Consider the following 14775-nt stretch of genomic DNA (forward strand, 5'->3'; position numbering starts at 1 on the left):
AGTTGTGTAGGAGATAAAATTTGTGATGTTGATGTAAAAATAGTGGAAGATAGAGGAGAAGTGATGGAAAAAAAGAGCTAGAAAAAGAATATGGGAAGCACAGGAAAGAAAAGAAATATATGGTGTAGTTTATGTTTTATAATTACTTGGTGAGAAAACGGTAACTGAGATTTGTCTCTCTGAATGAGAGACAGCTCTTATGTATAATTTGGACAGCTTGATGGCACCCCCTCATTGCTCAGGTTGTAACATACCTACCAGGTTACGTCCATGAGGTATAGAAATTATTTGAATTTTCAATTAGGCTTTTCCTTGCAGAAAGGTAGCTTTTGTGTAGTAATGCCTGTATGCAGATGTTTCTTATCTTCTTGGAAAAGGAAGTGGCAAACGTATTTCAAGGCAGACAGGATGCACTTATCTGGGGCTGTCCTTTTTTCAATTACTGCAAGATGTGCAGCTTGTCACTGGAGAGGAAAGGCTTATTTTCAGAAAAAAGTAGCAGTTGAAAATGTCAATGAGTTATTTGGATTGAAAAAACAAACCTGAAACAACCACACAGGATAGATTGTATGTCATATTTTCATGGCAAGAGAGGAGGCTTGTGTATATTCTGGCTGCAAGAAGAGAACAGTTAATATGAGCACTCTGCTATCTCAGACACTTATTGAAAAAGGGGGTGAATTAGTCTCTGAAGTGCCTGGGTCATTCTGCCAGCTGCAGCAGGAACTTTGAGTAGCTCTGATCAGAGAATGTGAATCCCACCCTCTTCTTGCCTGTCGCTGTAGGTGCCCAGCACACAAGACCCATCCGATGGGTGTCCAGGCAGTGCTTTTGCAGGGTTTGGATTGCGTGGCAGAGCTGCTGTCTCTGAGTAGGAGTGAATACTGGCTCTCATGCTCTGTTTAGCTGCTGCACAGATGGAGTCAGAATGGCATCTCAGGCTGACTTCTCCATGGTTGTTTAGGGCTTGTAGCAGTTTCAGGAAACGCTGCACTACTACTGTTGCTGAAATTCTTGGATAATGCCATTTCCGTCACTTCAGGAGCCATTGTTCTGGTGTGTGAAGGGCCGCAAAGCATTTGTCTGATGCAAGGACAGCACAGAAATGGTGCTAAGATGTAGAGGGTTTGGGCTTTTTTAAAGATTTAATTTTCTTATGATATTTTTGCTTTGTCATCTATAACTCTGTACTTGTTGCTGGGCTTGACCAGTAGAGTTTAATCAAAGCTTTTGGTTAACAGAAATATATTTTCTTTCTTTAAGAAGTTTGAAAATTGCCAAGGTGTCATCTTACAAGGGATTGTTTTTATAGACCATTAGCAACTTGTTGATGTGTTAGCAGCAAACATAAATCTGCACACAGGGTCAAGTACCTGATGATTAGAACAGAACCAGAAGGTTCATACAGCTGTGGTGGACTCAGAAGAGGAAATATCTTCCTTTTTTAATTACAGAAAACTCATCTAGTGTTACTGTGCACTGCCTTCCAGCAAGCTATTCTCAGTAGCAATACAATTATCACCATTCAAAGTGATAGCAAAAACCTTCCCCCAGCATTCCTGTGAAGTTGTGAATCACGCTTCTGCTGAGATGCCTCTTGATAGACTGCATGAACTATTGTAGTTAGAGATATTTAAGATGAATTATAGTATGAATGTGAACACAGTGTGAATTATGAGTTACATTTGATTTGCAGAATATGTTATATCTATTGAACTAATGCTGTCGCAGAGAAGGGCTTACCTGTTGTATTTACAAGAGATGGTCTTGGCCAGTTACCTGACTGGACTTGCCAGGCCTGCTTGTTAATCAAACTGTTTTAACAACTCCTCCCAGACAGATTAAGTAAGATTCTTTTCATTTTGATATTAGAGGAAGTTAATGTAATCAAAGATGCAAAACAGTGGTATTGAATCTGGTATTAGAAGGCAGGAGCTGCTTCCCTCTGAGGCAGGATTTTTAGCAAGTCATTATTATTTCAATTGTGTTTCCCACTTTTGTAACTACGGTTTCTCAAATCTAAGTCCTTTACAGTGAAATTAATCTAAACCCAGAGTGCAGGTGTAGGACACTGATATTTTGTTGTAGGACACTGATATTTTCTCCTTTGCCTGTCCAGGAGAGGCTGTGTGCAAGGCAGCCTCCGCTGCCTGCTGCGGCTGCATATCTGAGCAGGCATGCGGGAACTGGATGTTTCTGTTGGATTGTTTGGAAACTCACAAGGACATCATGAGTCTGAACAGATGATGTGGCTTGTAGTTTATTTCTGTGAAATACTGATCAAAGTGATAACTTTAACTCTTGCAGGATGTGTCTGTCTTTCTCCTTACCTCAGAAGATCCTAGAGCAGGGTTAAATGATGTAGTTATGGTGCTCAGAGGCACGGTATTTGGTTGGTGGGGTAGCGAGCCTTCAGCTCCTGTTTTTCACAGACTGTCTGGTTTATGGTGCAGCACCCAGGATGGTTTTGTGCAGTTTGGACAGAAGCCGAGGTGGGCTATTGGGCCATGCCCATGGTGCAAGAAGTGCTGGAGGTGTAACAAGGTGTAGGGGAGCAATCCTGGCCTCAGAGTGGTCTGACAGACTTCTCCCTCGCATTCTGCTGCAGTCGGGAGTTGGACGTCTGCTACTGTGGCCATGTTGCTTCTAGGCCCAGCCTTAGGAGGTCTGCACTGTGCCAACAGCTTCTGCTTTCCTTTCCAAAAGCCAGCCCTTCGGTTCAGGTATTCGTGCAACTGTGGCAGTGGCTGTACCCGATGTTCAGCTGGTGACCATCCTTGGCTCAGAGGTTGCTGCCTGTTCCTGGAATTGGCCTGGCTCCTGACCACTGGGAGCCATGGTCCTCCTGCTGTGGAGCTCCGCAATCAGACTGCAGAGGGACAGAGAGGAGGGGCGTATGGAACAGCATGAAACATCTTTCTTTAGAGACATCCAGGTTTCAGTGGACATTGGACTTGAACGTTGTTGCTCACGCAATTAAGGGATGAACAAAGCGTGCAGTTTTATTCTTAGTGGTATAGCTTGTGATGCTGCCAGAGATGAACATGGACTCCTGTTGCCAAAGTGAACGTACTGCAGGAGCACATCTGTGTGGTCCCATGGGAGCAGCAGGTGACTGACCAGTCACAAGGCTTGGTGCCACCAAGGGCCTGAGGTTCAGCTGACTGTGTGTACTTCCCTGCTGGGCCCCAGGTCACACCCACAGCATCTTTTCTTTTACTTCATCTCCTCTGTCTCCTCATCGGTTCTTCCTCTCTTTCTCAAGTATGTGGGCACAGGTGTTTGTTTTAGTGATTGGGGTTTTTTGCAGGCAATGGGCAAGATGCTGTCGTCCTTTCTGTGGACCGACCCAAAAGTCAGTTTCAGGCAGTGTGTTCCTCTAGCCCTGATTAGGGGGGAACACCTCAGTCTGTTCCTAGTACCCTTTGACTAGGGCAATGCCACCTCCTTCGCTGCTCAGTACAAGGTTTGACTGGCGGGCTGCATCCCCACAGCAACTGGGGAAAATGGCAATTCCATCCCAACACAGAATATCCTGTTTTCTTTCATATATTATTTGTACTGCCCAGATACTTCCTCTGGTCTGCACCATGCTGTTTTGTTGTCATGCTTTCTTCTGACTTAGTTAAATGTTTATGTGTAAGACTTGATTAGTTGAAGCACTCAGGCAAAATTAACTGAAGTAGAGCTTGCCTTTTCCACTGGCAGAACAAATCATGAGGCAGTTTGAGTGGAGCCAGTGTTTATCTTGCTCATGACTGAAGGGTCAGATTAATACTTGGTGCATTGTTACGATTTTCTTTCCTTTTAGTGCTTTTGGATGTATCAAATGCCCTTAATATACTGCAGGCACCATCAAAAGCTAGCAGATCAGTTGAGTGATTTCAGCAACAAGTTTCCAGAAGACTGTGGATCGCCTTTACATGCCTGTTGTTTGTATTCAACACATATTTTTCTCTGCTTCTCACCTGGCAGCTGGGAATGTATTTTGCCTCTGGTTAACTCTGCAATGCTGGCTGCTTAAAGGAGGGCATCTAACTGGCAATGTTACCTCTGTTGTCACTGCTACTCATTAACCATCAATAGTGCTAGTTGTTCTCTTCTGGTGTTTTGTGGTGGGTAACATTACCTGTCAGCCCAGTCTGCCTTAGAGCAGAGCACCTCGGCTTCCAACCCCTCCCCAAGGTGGGGAGCAGGGTCCCTGCAAGGGAGGCATGAGGGGATTTTCTGCCTGTAAAGGTTGTGCAGGTCTTCAGCTGAAGGCTGTCTAGCCTTGTGCCTATATGCTCCCCTTGAGTCTTCCTGGGCTTCTTTCAGCCCACCAGGGCAACCCCCAGGCCCAGGGTGATCAGGGGAGGACATGCTACCTCTGGTAAGAAATTGGAAGTGTGTGTTTTTTTTAAAAATATCAAAACAAGAATTGCAGTAGGACAAATGAGTTTGGAAACTGTCCTGGTTATAAATGTGATCCTAGGTCTCTGTTGCCTGTAAAATGGACCTTGTTCATTTCTTGCCCCTTTTTCATGTCAAAGTAACAGACTGCATTTTTATGCCACCAATTTATTTCAATCTCTGGAAAACCAGAGATCTCTAGCTTTTTTTTTTCTTTTTGATTTAAACAGAACAGTGTTTTTGTGACTTTTTTTGATCATGAACCAAGCTGTGCATTTAGCTGCAAACATTTGCAGAGGTTTCTGGTCCCCGTGCCTGTTGCAGGCTCAGTAGCTGTGCTGTCATGGGTTGTATAGAAGCAGGTTTGGTTAGGGTCCTGCAGAGACTGCTGCCTCAGGTCCCTGCCAGCCCTGCTGCTTGGTCTCAGGGTGACACAGTCGTGCCCTCTGCCACCAGGGTCTCAGGACTTCGCTCCTGGGATATGAACCCTGAGAAAGGCCAAACCACCTGGGGTTGGTCAGGTCACACCCTTAAAAACTCAGGGGGTGGTCTAGGCTGTAAATTCTAGTCAATAAACACTCTGCTTTAGTAGTTGAGCAATGTGCAAGACCTTTAAAAATCTTTATTTGTCATCCCAGTGGTAATACAAGTCAGTGTCACCTTTCTGGTTTTATTTTCTTCTCTTTCATCCTCAGATTATTCCTGCAAACAAAGAGGAAACAATTCTGACAATGCTTTGTCAAAGGTAGCTAATAAAACAATGGAAGGATGTAGGCTGAAGCATAAATGGGATATTGTGGCAGATGTAGATGATTATTAACCAGCCAATGTTTCCGCAAAGGATTCTAATCATAAACACAACATGGAGTGAATCTGGGTGTATTAATAGCAGAGGTTTTATGGAAAATCAGAATGTGGGCTTTTTCAAAAAATTCCATTTCCTGCTTTAATTGATAGATTGTAAAGCTTTCATGCAAACAATTTGGAAATGATTATTTGGTATCTCTGACATTAAGTACATAAGACAGGCAGGAACAACATGTTGAAGAAGGATTTCTTGAAAAGGATTCTTACAGTGATCCTTTTTCAGAGATGTGACTAGTGCCAAATGCTAAACTCAATGATATAAAAAAGCCAGGTGTCTGTGGTAGAGGAGTATATATTTGTGTCTGTGTAACCTATGTTTTAATGAGACTTAGGTTAGATAACAAAGATATCAGAGAGTTCATTATGCTGCAAAACTTGTGGGCTTCCATTTGGATCAAATGTCCTCTTATTTAGTTTCAGTTTCATATTGTCCTGTGTCACATTTTGAGAAATAAAATGTTAGGTTTGTACTGTAATCACTGGTTTAGAGTTGAAATCCTTTAAATGTTTACCTTTCATTCTGCAGCTCTACTATAAGTTTGGTCCATCACTCTTCTTTCCTGAATTACTGAGTTTCTGAATTTCACCCATATAGAGCAATGGAAACTCTATGTAATATGTTGTACCTCAGCTCTGCAAACATTGAGTTATAATACTATTTGCAACCATCAACAGTTTATTTGTATTATAGCAGCTGATATTTTTGAAGTGTAGAGTGTTGCATACAGTGGGATAGAAAATACTGGGAAAGGAAATATCATTATACTTTTATAATATATTAAAAAGACACTATAATTGTCAATGCATGTGTTGTTTTTATAATAATTTGTACTCTGACATTATCAGCCAATATATGTCAGAAATCTTGTAACAGGAAGGGCCCCAGGGTAAAATATGAAAGTAAGGGGAAGTAGCAGAAGTTTCATCAAAAGATATGGACAGGTACCAGTTTCTCCACTGGTCATCCCCAGCACTCCAGGAAAATGGTCTAAACTGTAAATCCAAAGGGAACAGCAGTATTGACCTCGTGGAGGTCCCTCTTGCTGCAGCATGCATTTTCTGCAGGAACACCAACGGGTCCGTCCACAGCAAAGCATTTATTTACTGCATATGGACCCTTATAGCTTTGGAGCCTGTTTTCTGGTGGCTAATTAAAACAAAAAACAAAACCCAAAAAACTTCATTATTCGTGATCTTAATTTTTCCCTTTCTTTTTTTTCTTATTTTTCTTTCCCCCCTCCCTCCCCCAAGCTGTTTCTCTGCTAAAGAAGTCTGCTTAAATTAAGCAGTCGGTGCCAAGTGAAATTATTCAATTATTGGCACTTTTGGTCTTCCCTTTGAATAAACAGAGCCTTCCTGAAGGCAGGGCAGTTCCTCAGGAATTCCTTTATGGTGAATTAAGCAGAGCAGTGATGAATAACTGGGAGCAAAGCACAGGCTGAGCAGCAAACCGAATTGATTATCTAAGTCCTCAGCTAACTACTTCAGGGCAATTTTGGATGGGGCCGATATCCCCCGAGGCTTAGGCGGAGCCCAGTCTCCCCCGGGGAGCTGCTGGTGTTGATGTGCCCGCCCTGTTATCTGCCCTGCCTGTGCGCAGTGGGGAGGGCCGGAGCTGTGCGAGGAATTAAAGGTCCACAGGAGAGACCGGGAGCTGGCGGCTTTGCTCTCGAACCCTGGTGCTCGTGGGGTGCTGGTGACAGGACATTCCTGTGGCACACCCAGCCCTCTGTCACCCTCTGGCTGCCTCCTCACCCCGCTGCTCCCATGCAGTGTGGTCCGGTCCTGCTGATGGCCGGACGTGGTGACCACCTTCCCTCTTGGCTCGTCCAGCTCCAGCAGGCGCTGGCTTTGCGGCACAGCCATTCCCTATCCAGGTGCCAGATGGGCCCAACAACTAAAAAATCCAATCCTACCTGCCTGTGCCTTCAGCTACTCCTCTGCCCCAGCACAGAGCATGCACCTGCCAGGGGAACACAGCAACACTATTTCCCCATCCTGCTGTGGTGCTCTGGGAGAGATTAAAGCATCTGTCAAAAAACTTAGAATGAGTCTTAATCGATATTTTCTGAGTACAGCAAACCTGTGACCTGCCATATGTTGTTACAGGAGAGAACAAAGCATCATAGCACGGACTGGTTTTAAGTGCACTTTAGTTGGTAACAGCCTAATATGCTCCCTACCATCTTGAGAGACTTGTCATTCCCAGCAGTCCTTTCTTTTATTTTTTTCTTTAACTCATTCTGGCTACTGAGGCTATCGATGTAACAGCAGAACATCAAACCGGTCTGTAGGAGTGTAGAGCATGATCTCCCCCCACTGTGTCCTGTAAAAACTAGCATCCAGTCTGATCACTAACTTGAAACGCTAAGGTGAATCAAAGATTGTTTACTGCACACATTTTTTTTCTTCCATTGTCCTTCTGAATGGCTTTTAATAATGCCACCCATTATTATCTATCTGATTGCATTTTAAGGTTCTGCATTTAATACTGAGTGCTTTTCTCTGATGAACACATGTGGGGGGACGATAGAATGAGGAAATAGTATGTGGAACTCCGGATGAGAGCAGGAGAGAGTGGTGATTTCAGCTGTTCCTGTTTGCACTGCCAGCTCACTGTCCTGCCAAAAAGCTACTCCAGAACTGTCTGGTATTTTCAGGGTTAAGCTGATGATATAATATGTGGCCTCTCCAGGAAGCTATACAGACTTACTGTGAAGCTTCAGAATGGATTTAGGAGCATCCCCACTGTTGCTTTCCAAAGAGGAGAGACTTGGATGGGTACATCTTGCTTCCTGTGCCACTAGAGCAGAGCAGCACTGGAAGTGGCAGCAGCCAGGCTGAGGAGATTCCGAGGCAGGGGCAGCAGTCCCTTATTCTTTACTTTTCTCTGAAAGAAGAAAATTCAAAGGGTGCCAAGGTTTGAGGGTATCTTGACCTCACAAGCTTTAATCAGATCTGCAACTCAGGTGCCTGCATACCACAGAAATGTAGTGCCTGCTGTGGAATTATTTTGTTTCCTGATTATTTATTTTTCAAAATTTTGTTTCTGGGGGGAAAAGGAGCAGCAGTGGATGGACGATACACAGGACACAGCAGTTAAAGCTTCACTGTTCCTCAGCTCACTGGTAGCACATTGGCATGCACTGTGTGGATTTGGTCTGGATTTTCAACGTCTTGCAGGCAATTGCTGCTTGTGGCAAGTCCCAAGATAGCCAGCAAAGACAGCTGAAAGAGTTACTTTTCTCTTGGAGGACAGAGGAAGGGAAAGGATTGTGGGAAGCTGTATTTCATTATCTTGGATATATTGAACAGAAGTAAATTGTGACACTGGCTTCTGCCTGCTTCTGGGATTAAGTTCTCAAAAATATTCTCTGGGGCAGTATACTTCCCTCTGGTAAATATTTAACTAGCTGCATCTTCATCAGAATTAAACAAGGAACTATCCTGCTGTAGATGGCATGTACTTATCATAGAGTCTGTGCTTTTTGTTCATTCAGGTTGTGCAGAAATGGTACATAATGTGGGCAGATATGGGAAAAGGGAAAGACTGGGTGGGAAATAAAGTTCAGACTGTCCAGATCCATTTTTGTTTTCTGCCTTGTCATGTCCTTGTGCATCATAAGTCAGCCTGATGTAGATTTTCAGGTACAGAGGTCACACGTGGAAGAGTTTGTCACATGCTAAATTTTGTATTCAGTTTCTTTGCTTCTTAGCACTACTTATTGGAGAAACTTATGGAAGGAGCATGGGAAGCTTGGCTGGGCACTGGCCAAGGAGTTGCAGCTGGTGTCCTAATTAAAGAAAAAGAAAATGATATATAGGCCTGGGGGGATCTGTCAGACACAGATTTATTGGGCAGGATGGAAAGGACTTAAAGCTATCGCCTCCACTCTGTCAGCCCCTCCTCACACCGTGTACATGCACTGAGTTTCATGATACTTTTGCAAAAATCATCATCTGGAGCACCCTTATCTCCATGCTCCCTGCTTCCTTCCTCGTTTGCAGCTCCTCTAAGTTAATGGATGCAAAATGCAGGAAATAATGTGCAAGATTAATATATCCATATCAAAATAAGGGATTCTGCAGGTTAGGGTTGTTAAGTGATAATCTGACTACCTTTGCTGTCTCCTAGTCCTTCTCAAATGTCAGTAAGGAAAAATACATCAAGATTGCTCTTGATGAAAAGGAGAAGCTGCAGGACCAGATAGCTAGAATATTTAAAAACAATTTTAAAACATGAAAAGTTTTTCAAAAGTGAAATTTGTTGATTTATACTGATTTTTGCCATGTTTGGGTCCCCAGTTCTTGAGACATTGCCTCATTGGAGAGGCTGAGGAAGAGGGACCAGTTCATCCTAAGAGTCTCTGCACTCTTCTCTTGAAAAGCTTCCCACATGGTCTTTGTTAATTGGGGGAAAAAAAGGAGGGGGGGGCAGAACCTTACAAACAAAGATGACAAAAACCTGCTTGTCATTCATTTGTGTGGTTAATGTGCTTTAGCTGCTACCATCCTTTGGATTTCTTGATGCTTCTGCCCTCCCTACACAGTCCAACCCTTTCACAGGGACTGCAGGCAGAGGTATGCAGAGAGGGCACAGGTTTTGTACTAGTTACTAATAATCTCACAAGTGTAGGAAGGCAGTTTGTCCCAGGCTAATCTGCAGAAAATTCTTAGCTGGAAGTGAAATCTTGGCTCTGCAGGAAGTGATCTCATCCCAAGTTTGGTCTAGTTTGGATTTCACCTTTAGGAACATGAAAGAAAACTTTTTTTTAAAAAGTGCTTTTTGAAGGGAGTAAGTGTCAGTTAAGCCTTAAGCAGTAGTTCAAGGTACAGGACCTCGGTGGGATAAAGATGTGTTAAAAGTTAAGCTTGTGTGTAAAATACTTTTCTAATATTTTTTGCATGCAGAAACCCGAGTGCTCCAGTTGTGTTCTCTGGCTGCAGTATTCTGTAGTGTACACACCACCCTAACACATGTTTCTCAAAGCTGGGAGAACGATTGCATGTTGTGTCATTCTTCATTTTGTGACACTGTTGATGCAAACCAGGACAGGAAGTTGTCTGGGATAACGATACATCACTTATTTCTGTTTACTTTTTTACCTTCTCTCCTTGCTCAGTGGAAGTTAGAAAGCATTAAAGCAAAAAAGTAAGAACGTGGAAGTGGATAAATACTTCCCTTTTGCAAGAAACTGTACACATTTTCTTTGGTCTTCTGTATAATGTAACTCTTAAAGGCAAAAAATAATAAAAAGATAAAAGTAGTGTTAAAATTTGTTTTATAGATAGTTTCCTTTTTGACCTTGCTGCCTGACTGTGCTTACAGGAGAAGCCAATCAAGAGATCTCAAGAGTTGCAGCTTCCTGGGATTGTCTGTCAGAGGAATGAAGAGCAAAAGAATAACTTTCCATCATGAAGTATGTGCCACTATGTTTTCAAGTGTCCTTAAAAGACTTTTCTTTGGACATAATCGAGTGGATTCAGGGACCCAAGAGGTCAGACCAACAAATAGATACCAGTCCTTAAGCTGTCTGGGTTTTTTTAAATGAAAGTCAGCAGTTGATCTCAGTAACATTTCCTGTGTTAAATAGTGGCATGCCTTTAGGTGCTGGTTTGCTATTTGGGTTATTTACATTAGGAAGCAGAGTGACCTTTAGAATTAAGCATTTCTTTTAAGAAGAATTGTTCCTTTATGGTGAATATATAAAGTCCTCCCTTCAGCAAGCAGCTGGAATCCAGCAGCAGGAGGCAGTAGGATTGATCTTCTACTTTTCCTTAACATCTCAATCCACTTTTCAACTATGACTTTACTGAGACAGCGCTGTCTTGATTTATCTCAGGGCCATGATAAAAGCATTTCCCTCAATGACCTTGAATTTCTTCAGACTCCTCCATCTGCTGTTTCAGGCTTGATGTTGCTCGTCTTTCCAGCAAAAGCAGAGCCCAGCCACTGGCTGGCTTTGCTAAACAGTCTCTGTTTGCAGTGCTGGCAGCTCAAATGCTTTGCTCCAAGAGCTGTACATGGATGGAGGGCAATTATGTTCAGCAATTTTCAACAATATTTTTATTTCCTTAGTTTTGGCAGGTTTGCTGTCATGTAAAAGCTGGTGTATGTGCTTCACTGTAAGTGAAATTGGTTCCTAGGGTGTCAAGATGGAGCCCTTGAATGCTCTTTTCTCTGCTGCTGTGGTATCTCATCTGTATTTGAGTAGTTAGCTGCATTTGAAGATATTTGGTTTCAACTAGAAAGTTAATTTGCAAGTAGTAATGCCACGAATTCATCACTTCCCTTGCTTTATGAGTGGACATAAAGAGACTGTACCCTGCCCTTGGGGGTTGTGTGCAATCTTCCCTTCTCTTTTCAAAATTGTGTTTAGTCTGTTCTGGAAAAATGTCAACAATAAAAATTAGTCTACTTTTAAGGTGGGTATGAGATACCTCAGAGTTAAGTGGATTGCATATAACTGCCCCTGTGAGGAACAGCCTGGGATAAAGAGGGGTTTGGGGTTTCCTCCTCATGCCGTGCCTGTGCAAGAAGGCCCTCATCTGAGTGCAGCTATTGTAGGAACATGGATTTTGTCTGATTCTTATTATGCATTCTCATTACCTTCATGTGTGGGAGGGAAGTGGGAAGGGAGGGCAGAACAGACCAACCCACTTCCCTCCCTGGTGGTAAGCCAGAGTTTTTAATGTGAACTGATTTGGAGTAGGAGAAAAACAGACCAGCATCTGGTGTGTTTGACTGCAGGCTTTTGCCCTGTTCAGATCCTGTATGTCTGTAGAAACTGGGCTTCCTCAGGATGGGAGGGTTTAGAGTGACTTGTGCTGCCATACTAAGAGTCACCTATGTATAGTAGTAATAAGCATGTTAAACTCATTTTCTACTGGGCACAAGTTCTATTCCTAGAGCTGGGTTGATTATCCAGGGTTATTTACCATGCTAATATTGTATTGCATCTGAGAAGCTGTCATAGTTATCTTTCTTGCACATCAGTAAGTCACGTTACAAGGAACCATTCTATTTAAACATTTGTATGATTGTATCTAATTTTAGTAAATTCTTCATTTGGCACTTTTTTGTTTACATTTACACGTGGCATTTTCATGGCTTCCTAATTTAAGAGTCAAGCTTTGGTTGTTTTGAGATTCGAGTTACATATAAAATGGATAAACAAGTATTTACTCTATTTTGTTGTCCAGAATGTCTTAAATGTGCTGGCAACAAGAGAGAATGGAGAAAGTTTATCAAAGTACGCAGTTATTTAATGGAACTAACAGAACTTAATTCAATAGCCTTATGGAAGTGTGACTTGGCTGCCCTCCTTCCTAGCCCCTTCCACACCACCCACTCAGGTGCGGTGCCCTCGTGCTCCAGGACCACCAACCATAGCCACTGAAGATGTCCTAGCCTCCAGCCCCTCGTGAAAAGTCTAAGTGATGTGTGGAGACAGCTAATGATAGCTGGAAGCTCTGTGATGTTGGTCAAAAAAGGAATTTATTATGGGAGAAAAGGAGCAAGTAGGACAGTGATTAGTATTTGGGTACAGAGATGAATAAAAGAAGCTAAAATTTGCCAAGTGGAAAATGGTTTTTAAAGTAAATAAAAAGGAGGCACACTAAGATGCACGGTCTGAGCACCATGTATCTTTGTTTTTTGGGGTGTTCATAACATGATCTTGGCAAAATCAATTGTCTTAAGTGCTCTAGACTCCCCTCATCCCACACTGTTACAGATGTTTGGTGAAAACTTTGTGAACAAAGAATAGTCTGTGAATTTTGTCCAGGTCTTGACAACAATTTTATGGACTGATTAATGACCTTTGTTGCTGTAGCTGCAGGTTTCCTCTTCTGTCTGCTGGTGTTGTAAGTAAAACAGATACAGCTTTTGCAAAGTATAAAACGAAACAAAAAAAACTAACAAAAAAACCACAAAAAACCCCAACAAAAGACAACCCTCAAAACCCAGGGATGCATTCTCTCAAGGGACTACTTTGCAAGATAACATAAAATGGAGAACTTTTCTCCCAAAAGCTGGAGGAGGAAGAATATTTAAGTTATACGTTCTGTAGGGTAATGTCTTGTGGCCCATAAGAACTGCTTATCTTGAGTTCCTAAAGTAAGAAAAAGCAGAGTAGATGCCTCCCAGTGAACCAGCAGAGGAAAGAGAGCTGTGCTAGTTATTTTAACTCTTGGTTAGGCAAATAGGATTAGCTATGGGGGATTAAAATGATCAGATCTGAATTTTACTTTAATATAAGTAGGACCATATGTCTTTGGGAAGCCCCATCTGGTTTCAGGCAATCTTAGTGAGAAAATGAGACAATTTCAATACTTTTGTCATTTGTTGTGGGTTTTTTTTGGGATGAGTGGGGGGTTGCCACAGTTTCAATTTGTTCAGTTCATGAAGTTCCTGCTGGATTAATTCTCTGTAAGTGAAATGTTTTGGTTTTGTTTTCCCACTTGTCAGCTTTACACTGTGTTTTCTAAAGGAACAGAGACAGCTTGAAAATTGAATGCTCCAGCAAAGAAAAAAAGGGACCTTATAGTCCATCACTTCACATAGCCTTCATTGTCTTCAGAAAAATCTGGTGTGACCATTTTTTGGAAGGAAATAGGGAACAGTGGCAATGCTGAACAATGTAACTAAGTTACATAAGTCATGAAGATCTTCAATGTATTCTTGAAATGCAGGTTTCTCAGTTACCCTGTGTTCCAGGGTGGTCACAGGTTCAGTCTTCATCTAATACACAGAGAAAGTGGAGAAGTGGATAAAGCTGTGTGGAATAGGTATCTAAACTCAGCAAAACAGCTTGGTTGTCCTTTTTTCCCAACGCTTCCTTCTTTTCTTTAGAATATTTGCATTGGTTTCATTGAAGTTACTCCTGATGTGGGCATGACATTGGCATTGTTGTGATTTTCTTTGTTTGTCCAGCAGCTGGACTTGTAGGCGTTACCAGCAAATTTGTTTTAAAATAGTAGAAGAGTTAGGTGTTGTTGTTTTGTGTGGGTTGGTTTTTTCCTTTTAAAGAATAACCTAATATCAATTTAAAAGGAAAATCTTACATATAACCTCATGGTTTAGAGTCAGCCAAATATGAATTCATAATCTTTTGCACTTAGTTTTTCTAAGAACGGCTTCATGTTTTCACTGTCTTAGCCTACCCCAGTTCTGCTATGGACCTGGAATTTGCAGGATAAAGTTGGTGTTTCATCTGCCACCTCATTTGGATCCTGCATGGCTACATCACCTCATAGAGTACAAAATAGCCATATAAACCAGAACAAACAATGTTGAGAGAGACTTGTATTATAAGGGAAAGTGAAAGAACCTGGTGCTTCCAGTCCCTGGGGAGGGGAGAGGAAAGAAGCAGTACAATGGCTGAGCAGTACAAGCCAAGCACAGGAAGAAAATTGTTGTTTATGGGCTTCCTAAGAGTACCTACATTAAGCTTAGTGTAGTATGAGAAATGCAATAATACAGAGAGAAAGAGAAAATTGATAGTTCTAAATATA

The 14775-nt window shown here is 42.2% G+C and overlaps 1 protein-coding gene across 8 annotated transcripts in view; it reads left to right on the forward strand.

Moving 5' to 3' along the window:
* TIAM2 (TIAM Rac1 associated GEF 2) overlaps nt 1-14775 on the forward strand; it is a 191849-nt gene that overhangs the window by 67355 nt on the left and 109719 nt on the right. For 5 of the 8 annotated variants that reach the window (XM_063390157.1, XM_063390154.1, XM_063390152.1 and 2 more), the window contains exon 3: nt 10589-10679. The exons of the other annotated variants lie outside the window; for them this stretch is intronic. The gene's annotated coding sequence lies outside the window, so the exon portion shown is untranslated. The remainder of the gene's footprint in view (nt 1-10588; nt 10680-14775) is intronic. 8 annotated transcript variants of the gene reach the window in all.

The sequence above is a fragment of the Prinia subflava genome, chromosome 2 (assembly GCF_021018805.1).
Source record: "Prinia subflava isolate CZ2003 ecotype Zambia chromosome 2, Cam_Psub_1.2, whole genome shotgun sequence".
NCBI lineage: Eukaryota > Metazoa > Chordata > Aves > Passeriformes > Cisticolidae > Prinia > Prinia subflava.